The sequence below is a fragment of the Erythrolamprus reginae genome, chromosome 1 (genome assembly GCF_031021105.1).
Source record: "Erythrolamprus reginae isolate rEryReg1 chromosome 1, rEryReg1.hap1, whole genome shotgun sequence".
Classification (NCBI taxonomy): domain Eukaryota; kingdom Metazoa; phylum Chordata; class Lepidosauria; order Squamata; family Dipsadidae; genus Erythrolamprus; species Erythrolamprus reginae.
The window spans coordinates 150,635,696-150,649,019 of record NC_091950.1 but is presented as its reverse complement, the minus strand read 5'-3'; the positions used below and the strand labels follow the sequence as shown (position 1 = coordinate 150,649,019).

Genomic DNA, 13,324 nt, shown 5'->3' with positions numbered 1-13,324 from the left:
GGCACAATTTAACGAAGATGAAGCAAGATTTGGGAACAGGGGGGATCAGTCTGGTGGCCAAGCCTTCTCCTGGTGTGTCCACGGTTGACTTTTGCTAACTGGCAGAGGAGGCAGGAAAGAAGGGGGGGAAAGAAAATAAGATTGAAAAAGGCTGGACTGAACATTCTGTGAGGCAAAAACCCAGGACTTGGCCGAACTTAGTACAGCCCAAAAATTTGGGAAGACTGGTGCTAGGCTGAAGTGCAACCTCAAAAGGCTTGCAATGTATATAATGTGCCAGCATGCCACTTAAAGTAATTACATCTGTTGCTGCTACACATTTCCAGCTCCCCTCCCTATCTAAAAATAGCATGGTTAGGCATTAGCTTGCAAACTAATGAGAAACTGCTGGGAGAGCCAAGACCTCTATGAAATGGAAAAAGGAAAAACAAAACAAACCAAAGACCGTTCTTGTTTATTGCAAAGCTACTAAGTTCAAAGATTGCAGGGGGGGAAATCCAACAAGGAGGAACAATACTAGGCTGAAATAAACTATTTGTTTCTTTCTCATGTATAAAAGTTAAGGGTCATCTGCTCACTGTTTAGAGTACTTTTTTTCTTTGTGAATGTTTTTCTCGGTCTAAGTACGCTAAAATCTTGTTCAATGTACACTAAAGCATGTATCAGTACTAAGATCTAAATCTCAGCTGCCTGCAAATTATTGGAAGGTAACTCGGGAGAAGGGCGGGAATGGCAGCACAATCAGTAGTTTCTTCCCCAAACACCAAAAGTTTTAACCTTAAACTGTCTACAGTTGACTTCACCCCATTCCTAAGAGGTCTGTTAGGGGCGTGCATAAGCGCACCATTGTGCCTACCGTCCCTGTCCTACTGTCCAAATTTATCTATACGTACTTGCTTTTGTTCATGTTTATATCAATACCTGGTATCTTGTACATGTTTTGACAAACAAAATAAATAAATAAATAAAATAAAATCTCATTGCCAAACAGGAGAATGAGAACTCATGAGGGATTGCTCAGTTAAATCCCAAGCTGTGCACCATATCAAACAGTGTAAAGAACCAGCTTCCCTAGGACTAGTTTGAGCAAGTGCAGGGGTAGGCAAAGTTGGCTTTGACATGTGGACTTCAACTCCCAGAATTCCTGAGCTAGCATGATTGGCTCAGGAATTCTGGGAGTTGAAGTCCACAAGTCATGAAAGAGCTAACTGAGCAAGTGAACAGTTGGTTATGTTGCACAGCAGAACCTGTGGAAAGAGTCTATAGCAATGTCTCTCAACTTTAGCCACTTCAAGAGTGTGGACTTTAACTCCCAGAATTCCCCAGTCAGTCAATTCGAGTCCAGAGTCTTAAATTAGCTACCAGTTTAGTTGAAAAACACTGCTCTAAAGCAGGGATGTCAAACTCACGGTGTCATGTTGTCGTCACATGACATACCGAGACTTTTTCCTCCTTCCGTAAAATGGGACTGAGCATGGCCAGCATCGGGCCCCGGACTGTGAGTTTGACACCCCTGATCTAAAGGGATGATTAATAACATTAATCCCTTTTAAGTACAAAAATTATATTCTGCCTCAGTTTTAATCCTATTAACAAACATAAAAGTGTATCTAATAATAACAACACTCAAAATAAAACAAGTCTGGTGCCATGTTAATTAATAAATCCATTAGTACAGCATAAACTTTCATACTTTTAATCATCTGCATCTCATTATAGGTGGTAGTCCATGAAAACTTATTCTGCAATGAATATTTACTAATATTTTTATTTACCATAAATGTGAAATATTTTGCCTGCAGATGTTATGACGATATAATCCAAATATAAACAATTTTGCTAAAATCCAGATCTTCAGCTTGAGTTAGTGGTGGAACTTACATTCTCCAGATATTGTTGAATTTTAATTTACCAAAGCTTTAGTCAGCCTTAGAGAGCCACATATTCCCAATTTCTCCCATCTGCAAAAATTGTATACAGTAGTCCCTCGATTATCGCGAGGGTTCCGTTCCAGGACCCCTTGCGATAATCGAAATTTCGCGATATAGCGGTGCGGAAGTAAAAACACCATCTGCGCATGCGTGCCACTTTTCCATGGTGTTTTTACTTCCGCACCGCCAGCCCGCTGCCCGCCACTTGTCCGCTGCCCGCCCGCTCACCTCGCCAGCAAGAGGGGAAGACCCATGAAAGGTTCCTTGGGCCGCCTAGCAGCTGATCTGCTCGGCAGCGCAGCAGCAGCCTGCGCTGCCGAGCAGATCAGCTGCTAGGCGGCCCAAGGAACCTTCCATGGGTCTTCCCCCTCTTGCTTGTGAGGGCGCTTCAACGTTTCCGGACGGCAAGCTCGGACTCTTTCTTTTTCCCTCAGAGGACGCTTATGACAGGCGGCTGAGGCTTCGAGTGTGTCCCCTTCCACCGCCCGGAGGAAAGCGGGGGGAAGGGAGGAGAGAGAAGGAAGCCAGGCACGAAGAGTGTCCATGAGGGGGAAGAGACCCCCGCGCCGGGCAGGCCCACCGAAGCGGGAAGAGGGGGCGTGCGCCCGGGCCTGGCTAGAGCGCTTGATCTGCGGGCGCCTTAAAAGGGGGTGTGGACTCCTGGGAGGCCTTGGCGGTGGAAGGGGACACACTCGAAGCCTCAGGCTTGGCTGAAAGTGGCTGGAGCTCCACGCCACTACCTGCCGCTTCCAGCAATTCCAGAGCTCGGCCGTAAAGCCCGGCCGCTTGGCCGTATTGCCCATTGCGGAACTGTTCGTTGCCCGCTTGCTTAAGGCCGGCGATCAGCGACGCAGGAGCCATGAACTCGGGGCGAGGGAGGTCTGAAAATAAAAAGCCGGCACCGGCTGGCGGCGTAGAAACCAGGAGAGACGCTTTACTTCCTCCGTGCTCGATTTAATTAGGGGCGGTGCAAGAGGCCTACTACGCCACGCCTCCTTCCTTTAGGAGACGGCCGGGCTCCGGAGATCCGGCGCTGCAATCCGTGCGTGGTTGGTTAGGAAGTCGGTTATGAGAGGAGGGAGAAGCCCTCCCCCCCTCAAGAAATGATGCTTCCCGGGCGCTGTACTCACCGGGAGGTGAACCCAATGGAGTATGGGGCGTGCATAAGGGCACCAGCGTGCCTTCCGTCCCCTTCTCCTAATGTTTCTTTTTTTACTAGTATGACAGGCGGCTGAGGCTTCGAGTGTGTCCCCTTCCACCGCCAAGGCCTCCCAGGAGTCCACACCCCCTTTTAAGGCGCCCGCAGATCAAGCGCTCTAGCCAGGCCCGGGCGCACGCCCCCTCTTCCCGCTTCGGTGGGCCTGCCCGGCGCGGGGGTCTCTTCCCCCTCATGGACACTCTTCGTGCCTGGCTTCCTTCTCTCTCCTCCCTTCCCCCCGCTTTCCTCCGGGCGTGTTGGAGAAGAGGGTCTTCTTCCGCTCTTATTGTCTTGGGTGGGCGGGAGGCAGGAGCTGCAGAAAGGGAAACTTTTTGTTTTCCTTCGCTCCGCCACCCAAGAGAGCGGAGAGGCAGCGGGGGCGCAAGGAAGAAGAAGCGGTGGTGGCGGCGGCTTCCTTCGGGGGCAACGCCAGCAAGAGGGTCTTCCCCCTCTTGCTGGCGTGCGTGGGCGGTGGGGAAGACCCATGGGAGATTCCTTGGGCCGCCTAGCAGCTGAGGGTCTTCCCCACCGCCCACGCACGCCAGCAAGAGGGCGAAGACCCTCTTGCTGGCGTTGCCCCCGAAGGAAGCCGCCGCCGCCACGCCCGGCTCGGCTTCCCTGGCTCCTTGGCCGGGTGGGCTCGGCCGAAAGGGGCTGGAACTGCAGAGCCGAAGGGTGGCCTTTTTGTCTGGGAGGGAAGATGACGCGCGGGCGGCACAGGGGGGGGGGGGAGGCAAAGCTCTGCGGCTCCAGCCACTTTCAGCCAAGCCTCCCCGGCCACGCAGCCAGGGAAGCCGAGCCGGGCGTGGCGGCGGCGGCGCTGCTGCTCCGGTCGCCCGATCGTCTCCTGCCTCCCGCGCCGATGTTCCACGCCCGGCTCGGCTTCCCTGGCTGCTTGGCGGGGGGGGGAGGCTTGGCCGAAAGGGGCTGTACCCGCAGAGCTTTGCCTCCCACCCCTCGCCCCTGTGCTGCCGGCGCGTCATCTTCCCTCCCAGACTCCCCCGGCAAAGTGACGTGGAGGAATGGAAAGCTGAAACCGGGCGGTTTGAGTTTCCCATTCCTTCAAGTCACTTCGCCGCTGCTCTCCTGGCTAAACTGTGTGGCAGGAGACAGGCTTTGAGTTTTTGGCTGGGGGGGAGAAGTAGAACCTTCCTAACTCCCCCCCCCCACCAGCCAGAAGGAGCGGCGAAGTGACGTGGAGGAATGGAAAGCTGAAACTGGGCGGTTTGAGTTTCCCATTCCTCCAAGTCACTTTGCCGCTCCTCTCCTGGCTAAACCGGCGGCAGGAGACAGGGTTGGGGGGGGGGTACTGGGAAGCCCCCCAGGCCGACTGCCACCTTTTCAAACAGCCGCGCCCTTCCCAGCTGAGTCCTGAAGCCAAGCGCCAAAGGCGAACTTCTGCGCTTGGCTTCAGGACTCAGCTGGGAAGCGGCACGGGTGTTTTAAAAGGTCTCCCCCGGCATGGGGGGCTTCCTAGCACCCCCCCAAACCCGGGTTGGGGGTTCGGGGGGTGCTAGGAAGCCCCCCATGCCGGCGGGAAGACCCAGGGAAGGTTCCTTTGGCCGCCTAGCAGCTGATCTGCCCGGCGGTAATGCAAACTCCACCATCTACGCATGCGTGCAGATGGTGGTGTTACTTCCGGGTAGAAAACTCGCGATATAGCGTTTCGCGAAGCTCGAGATCGCGAAACTCGAGGGATCACTGTATTCATAAAATCATAAGGCTGAAAGAAGGCAGTCATCAATGCCAATTCCTTGCCCAATGCAGCCATTTTCTTTAACTTATTGTTTTGAATTTTAGATCTGTGTTCTGTGAAATTAACTATTAACTCCAACGTAATTTTAGATCAATTGCAAAATTTATAAGCAATTATCTCACAGTCTGCATAGAACAGGGGTGTCAAACTGGTGGCCTGCGGGCCAGATGCATCATGCACAGGCCATGCACACCCCAGCTCTGTGAATGAGAAAAATGTAAGATAAAATACAGGAAATAGTATAAGGGCAGACTAGATGTACCATGAGGTCTTTTTCTGCCGTCAGTCTTCTACATTTTTATGTTTCCAAGATGATGGGTCAATTAAGTAGATATCTAGATAGTTCAAAAATTGTTTTGATAAGTAATCATCAATTGTACTTCATCAATTGATGCCAGGAAATTTAATGTTCAATCTTATAGTATTCATCATTTTTATTAACAACTTGGATTATTACTGTTCTATATTCTAAGTCACATGTGTCAAAACTTGTGACATCATTCTGCTGTCATGTGATGTTTCACTACATTTTTCTCATTCACAGAGCTGGGGTGTGCATGGCCTGTGCATGATGCATCTGGCCCGCAGGCCACCAGTTTGACACCCCTGTTCTATGCAGACTGTGAGATAATTGCTTATAAATTTTGCAAATAGCTGGAAGTTTGTTCCAAGCATCTACTAAGAGTGGTTCAACTGTTTTGGAGATTGGATTGAATTGAAAAAGAAATGCTAATTTATGTTAATGTTAAGATTAATGTTAATTTATTCATAAATGTCTTTCTACCTCTGTGGTACTTGGTTTATTTTTTTTTAAACCGGCATTAAATTTCAATGAAAGAGAAAGATGTATTTGATATCAAATGTTCATTGTCCACAGATTTAGCTTAAGGTAATCTGTTTGTAACAAGTGGGCAGCCCAAACTTAAAAAAAAAACCTGATGGTGCACCTAGTCTGCCCTTATACTATTTCCTGTATTTTATCTTAGGATAGATATATGTTTATCCCAGGCATGTTTAAATTCAGTTACTGTGGATTTACCAACCACGTCTGCTGGAAGTTTGTTCCAAGCATCTACTACTCTTTCAGTAAAATAATATTTTCTCATGTTGCTTCCAATCTTTCCCCCAACTAACCTCAGATTGTGCCCACTTGTTCTTGTGTTGTTTTTTTCCCATTAAAAACACTTCCCTCATGAACATTGTTTAACCCTTTTTTATTTTAACCCTTAATCTTATCTTTTAATATCAGATAGAAACCTTTTCATAGTGGTTATGATGATGATAAAGAATCTAAACTGGCATGTCTTCTCCATATGGTGCTTGGTAAATGGATTGCAGATTTAAAGAAAAAAATGTCCATATTTAGCAAATATAACAATAAAGAACCTTTGAAGCAGGTGGACTGTGGAATCAATGAATGTTTGCTATTTTATTTTGTTCGTTTTTTAAATTTGCTTAGATAAGCATGCTATACCTTGCAAAAAGTTCTGGGGTTAGTGTGTTTGTGGAGTCCCTATTATTACCGTATTTTAAAATTGTTGTGATTATTAATTCATCTGGGTGGTTATGCATGTGTTATCATTTTAATTGCATAATTAGATAGTTAGTCCCTCCACATTTTATTGAATAAGTGCCCATAACAATTTTAATCATCATGACCATTATCATTGTCATCTGTTCTGAAATAAAATGAATAGGGAGGTTTTTAAAAGGGGTAAAATTGGATTATGTTATTAGACTAACAAAGTCTTAGCCAAGGTTGCTAGGTGTCTCAGTGTAGATTGGCATCTTAAAAAGAAAAAAAAATAACAAATGATTTTTGAATATATCTGACCAACAGTATTGACTAACTTCCATAATTTTTGTCTCAACAATCTATAATGATACTGACATCCTGTTCACAAAATATTTAGGATTCTATTTTGGTTTATTTGGAATACCTAAAAATGCAGCTGCTTTCCAAAAGATTAAGTTGTATCCCAGCTGTGTTCTGTCCTAAACAACTTCTTAAAAATGTAAATTCTTGCCTTGCCTTTTTGTTTATATGGATTTTCTTGAAGCCAGCAGTGGCCTTGCTTGGGGGTGAAAGAAGAGACTACCGTAATTAATAAGAATGTTGATTCCTTATATAGTTGCAGAGGAATAACTAAATAAGAACTCAACTAAGAGAATACAGGATGCCTTAAGGCAAACTGCACCTGAAGATGAACTGTTGGCTAAGTTCCTATTCCTACTTCCTATTTTTACTATTTTTAAAAAATAGGAACCTTGTATGGAAAAAAAAGAGAAAGAAATGTAACCATTGTTTTGTAACGTGGTATTGTTTGGTGGAAGAATCAGGGAATAACAACAAAATTTAATGGATGAGTAAAATGCTGCTCTGTACAATAGGGCTTAACCATGAGTAAACTTGCATAAGATTATATCTGAATTACTCTGGTTAACACTATCAGCATTCTCAGTGTTTAAACATATAAGTGCTAAGTTTCTTTAAAGCTGATGATCTGCTTAATGAAATACAAAGATTGCTGGAAAAAGTGACCCATAATTTTGGAAGATTTACTTGTTTAGGGTGTTCCTTTCACCATGTTACAGCTGCTACATCTGTGCAAGTTAGTCCCATACAATGATGGTAACATAGGCAACCATTCCACAACCACCAGTAAATAAGGACATAAAAGGGCATTCATTCATTCATTCATTCCACTTGTATGACTGCCCATCTAATCTACCAATACCATAGCTGGCTCACAGAAAGATCAAGACATTACCCAGCTAATGTCAGAATCAGGCCTAAAGTTGCTTAGGATAATGTATATACTGTATTTCAGGGCTATCGAACTCATGGCCCACAGGCCAGATGCGTCACATGCTGGCCATGCCCATGTCTGGTTTAGCGAAAGGGGGAGAGTTCTGATATGTCACATGATGCCATCATGACGCTGCAAGTTTGACCCCCCTGTCATAGATAGTTGGGAATAACTAAGCTCACTGCAGGCATATGTATCGAGAAATCCAGTGGTCACTTTGCAATCAACGATACTGGAAGAGTTCTCTGTAAAATTTTAAGTGGGGAATATTAATTAAGACTGAAGTTCATTCACCAGAAGTATTAACTCTGCAACAGGAAATGATCAAATGATGCCTACTAAAACATTCAGATTAGCAAAACTAGAATATTTACCTAGCAAATGCATTAGAAGACGGAAAAGCAATCTGCTCATGTTTACATCAAGGAAGTGGAAAATACTACTCTTAGATAAATAATAGTTTCCCTGCCATTTCTCTGTCAACATTTATTGAGGTTAATACGTACGTACAGCAACCCTTGAACAATCTACGATACTACTGAATCTATGACGAACATTTGGTTTTGTTTAGCTTTTTGATAACTCACGGCAAGCCAACCAGATATCTTAGCATGTGAAAATTGTTCCATCCTTTCCATAGTTCATCTAAAGTGTTCTAATTCGATGAAAAGAATGCCCTCCTTACCTTGATCATATTCAACTAGTGTTTCCCCATCTACTTCTGCGGGTTAAGGGAAGGAGGATAAGAAAGAGACTGATATTAGGAAGCTTTTGCTAAAAAGTAAGGAGTATCGCAATACCTGGGTCTGAAGAAAATATGTTCTTAGGATAATGTATATACTGTATATAGTGGAAAACCTGCAAGTTATTATTATGGAAGTGAGCCATATATGCACTAGACAACATGTGTTGAATGCTTGCAAAATAATTTTATGAAAAAAATACAATATACCATCAATGAGGCTCGTCTCTGGCTAAAGTTTCCCTTTTCTTCAGAAAATTATACCCTATTCTTTAGCCAACTCAGAAACACAATATTTAGATTTAGAATTCTGGATATCAGAGAAAAATAATGAAGAAACTTGATTTTTAAAATAGGTTGTATCTATGTTAGCTCTCTGGATCTCTCCAAAAATTGACAGGCATAAATATGCAAAATTATTATTGGAGAAAAATAACTCAATGCCCAAAAACGATACTGACAGCTGTCACAATAGGGTGAGGCAAATCTCCTTAAAAAGCAGTTGCAGAAGTCTTAAATTTGTTTTCCTCTTCTCTGGTTACTACATAATCCATTCCATTCTAGCAACCTGAATTTATAAGGTATACAAACATTTGTCTTTATTTTACCTTAAATAATATTCAAACAGAATTGTGCATTCTTGTAGGCATTTTAAATTATAATATGCATTCGTTTTTATGCATCTTTTAGCACATTTTTCAAAGATTGTTATCAGAGAGATTCACATAGACAGGAAGAACTACCAAAGCACAAATTGCCATTTTCATATTGATTCCAGATGTTACAAGTTTCCTGACTGAATCCCACTGTTCCAAATGAAATTAGATTCAAACAGATTTGATGTCAGGAAAGCATCAATCAATTTGAGAGAATCTTTTCTATCCTTAAGAGGAACATTCTTTCCTAAAGAGCAACTTTTGGGATGAACTTAGACCCTATGCTGCTCCAAGACTCAGATCAATGTGACAGTTAGGAAGGCCCATTATCAAATGCAGATGATGTACCATTGGGTTGCAACAGATTCCACATGGGGACATCCTTGAAAGAAGAATAGGAAATTGCAAAATAACAGCAACAAGGCTCCATCTGGGATATCCTACTGGGAGCATTTAACATCTTCTTTAGGTCAGTTACATCGATTTCCCCTTGCATTCAATGCCAAATGCAAGCTGCTAGTTTTTGCATACATATTGCTATATAGCTTAGCCAATACAGTGGTACCTCATGATACGAACCCCTCGTCATACGAACTTTTCAAGATACGAACCCAGGGTTCGGATTTTTTTTGCCTCTTCTTACGAACTTTTTTCACCTTACGAACCTGCCGCCGGCCGCTGGGATGCCCCACCTCCAGACTTGAGTTCCTCCCATTTTTTCCCATCCTGTCCTGCCCCATTCTCCCCTCTGGATCTCCATGAGTTTCCTCCATTTTTCTCCACTCTTTCCTGCCCCATTCTTCCCTCTGGATCTCCATGGGTTTCCTCCGTTTTTCTCCACTCTTTCCTGCCCCATTCTCCCCTCTGGATCTCCATGGGTTTCCTCCGTTTTTCTCCACTCTTTCCTGCCCCATTCTCCCCTCTGGATCTCCATGGGTTTCCTCCGTTTTTCTCCACTCTTTCCTGCCCCATTCTCCCCTCTGGATCTCCATGGGTTTCCTCCGTTTTTCTACACTCTGTCCTGCCCCATTCTCCCCTCTGGATCTCCATGGGTTTCCTCCGTTTTTCTCCACTCTGTCCTGCCCCATTCTCCCCTCTGGATCTCCATGGGTTTCCTCCGTTTTTCTCCACTCTTTTCTGCCCCATTCTCCCCTCTGGATCTCCATGGGTTTCCTCCGTTTTTCTCCACTCTTTCCTGCCCCATTCTCCCCTCTGGATCTCCATGGGTTTCCTCCGTTTTTCTCCACTCTTTCCTGCCCCATTCTCCCCTCTGGATCTCCATGGGTTTCCTCCGTTTTTCTCCACTCTTTCCTGCCCCATTCTCCCCTCTGGATCTCCATGGGTTTCCTCCGTTTTTCTCCACTCTTTCCTGCCCCATTCTCCCCTCTGGATCTCCATGGGTTTCCTCCGTTTTTCTACACTCTGTCCTGCCCCATTCTCCCCTCTGGATCTCCATGGGTTTCCTCCGTTTTTCTCCACTCTTTTCTGCCCCATTCTCCCCTCTGGATCTCCATGGGTTTCCTCCGTTTTTCTCCACTCTTTCCTGCCCCATTCTCCCCTCTGGATCTCCATGGGTTTCCTCCGTTTTTCTCCACTCTTTCCTGCCCCATTCTCCCCTCTGGATCTCCATGGGTTTCCTCCGTTTTTCTCCACTCTTTCCTACCCCATTCTCCCCTCTGGATCTCCATGGGTTTCCTCCGTTTTTCTCCACTCTTTCCTGCCCCATTCTCCCCTCTGGATCTCCATGGGTTTCCTCCGTTTTTCTCCACTCTTTCCTGCCCCATTCTCCCCTCTGGATCTCCATGGGTTTCTTCCGTTTTTCTCCATTCTTTCCTGCCCCATTCTCCCCTCTGGATCTCCATGGGTTTCCTCCGTTTTTCTCCATTCTTTCCTGCCCCATTCTCCCCTCTGGATCTCCATGGGTTTCCTCCGTTTTTCTCCATTCTTTCCTGCCCCATTCTCCCCTCTGGATCTCCATGGGTTTCCTCCGTTTTTCTCCACTCTTTTCTGCCCCATTCTCCCCTCTGGATCTCCATGGGTTTCCTCCGTTTTTCTCCACTCTTTCCTGCCCCATTCTCCCCTCTGGATCTCCATGGGTTTCCTCCGTTTTTCTCCACTCTTTCCTGCCCCATTCTCCCCTCTGGATCTCCATGGGTTTCTTCCGTTTTTCTCCATTCTTTCCTGCCCCATTCTCCCCTCTGGATCTCCATGGGTTTCCTCCGTTTTTCTCCATTCTTTCCTGCCCCATTCTCCCCTCTGGATCTCCATGGGTTTCTTCCGTTTTTCTCCATTCTTTCCTGCCCCATTCTCCCCTCTGGATCTCCATGGGTTTCCTCCGTTTTTCTGCACTCTTTCCTGCCCCATTCTCCCCCCTGGATCTCCATGGGTTTCCTCCGTTTTTCTGCACTCTTTCCTGCCCCATTCTCCCCTCTGGATCTCCATGGGTTTCCCTCCCCCCCACTCCGTTCGCCTCAGCTTCGTCTGCCGGCAGCTTTTTTTAAAAAAGCCTTAATGTTTTGGATTTTCCTAATCGGCTTGCACGCATTATTGGCTTTTCCATTGATTCCTATGGGAAACATTGTTTCATCTTACGAACTTTTCACCTTACGAACCTCGTCCTGGAACCAATTAAGTTCGTAAGATGAGGTATTACTGTACTTGAAGAAACAGCTTCCTCCTTGTATTGTTACCTAAGTTTCATTCTGCAGGTTAGGACCTTCTATGAGTAATGAAAGAGGCTGTCTGGGATGAATTGGCAACAGGGGCTTTTGGTGGCAGGCCCTCTCAGAATCAGTTTATCAGGCTTTTTCATGTTTTAAAATCTTTTGTTAACATTTGTTAGCATTCCTCCATATTGTACTTATGTTTATTTTTCTGCCAGATGTTAATTATTGATGTCAAACAATCCTAATCATTTTTAAATTGTCTCCAAGTCTTCGGATAGGGGTGGCATACAAATCTAATAAATAATAATAATAGTAATAATAATAATAATAATAAATATTATTATTATTATTATTTTAATGTTTTTGTTATTATCATGCTATTGCTTTGATCTCATTTGAGACATGATTGTTTGTGGCTCTTATTAGTTGGGAGACTATGGTATATAAATTAACAAAATAAACCAGCAAATAAGTGTCCTTGCTTTTTCATGTGAACTGCATTTTAGTTATGTCATAAAGAGGCTCCTCAAGAAGTAAAACCCAGAAAAGATTAATTAATCTGAGGGCATCTTGGAGGATTTGTGTAATTTATCTGGATACCATTTGTTGGGGGTCAAGGGAAAGGGAAGGTTTTGCCTTCTCTTTCTGCTCAAAATCCCCATGAACAATTTGGTGGGCCACTGTGTGACACAGAAGGCTGGACTCGATGGGCTTTGGCCTGATTCGGCATGGCTCTTATGTTCTGAAAGCTATGGATCTGATAAGCTACTTCCTTCAAAGGCTTGTCTTTCCCTTGAATATGTGACTAAACAATCAGCTACAAAACTGATGCATCTGAATATCCAGTCCAGGATTTAGGCATGCAGAAAGGCAGAAAATAGCAGAGCATGTCCATGCGTACAAACTAGCAGTCAGAAGACAATATGAAAACTCCTTAATCACACAACTCATGGTTGTGAGATTAACTGGGAAACTATGTGCATCCTACACCAAGCTAAACCTCCAAATCCTCAGGAATTTTTGAAAGCTTGGCATTCAGACGAATCAGTCATCAATAAACACACAGAAATGAACCGTATTTACACACTATTAAAAGGACAATAAAAAAGCTAAGAAGGAAACTAAAAAACTAGAACACATCTTCAGCAGCCAACATCCAGATAAACAGGGATGAACCCCAGACAAACAGTCAAGCAGAAAACAATACCCTAATGAAGGAATGCCAAGGAGAAAACATCCCCACCAACACTGGAAAAGCCAGACACTATAAAGATACAACAGGATACAAACCCCAAATTCATTTGCACTGCTGATGTTACCAAGCTGGGTAATGAAATACAGTGGTACCTCTACTTACGAACTTAATTCGTTCCGTGACCAAGTTCTTAAGTAGAAAAGTTTGTAAGAAGAAGCAATGTGTGTGGCTGGGGAAACTACAGGGAGGGTGGAGGCCCTGTTTCCTCCCAGGAGATTTCTAGAGAGGCCCCCACGGAGGCTTCTCCCTGCCTTTTCCGGTTACAGTTTCAGAGGCTCGGGTTTGTGAGTGGAAAATGGTTCTTAAGAAG

The 13,324-nt window shown here is 44.8% G+C and overlaps 1 protein-coding gene across 1 annotated transcript in view; it reads right to left on the bottom strand.

Moving 5' to 3' along the window:
- TNS1 (tensin 1) overlaps positions 1–13,324 on the bottom strand; it is a 543,368-nt gene that overhangs the window by 36,497 nt on the left and 493,547 nt on the right. The gene's annotated exons all lie outside the window — the stretch shown is intronic.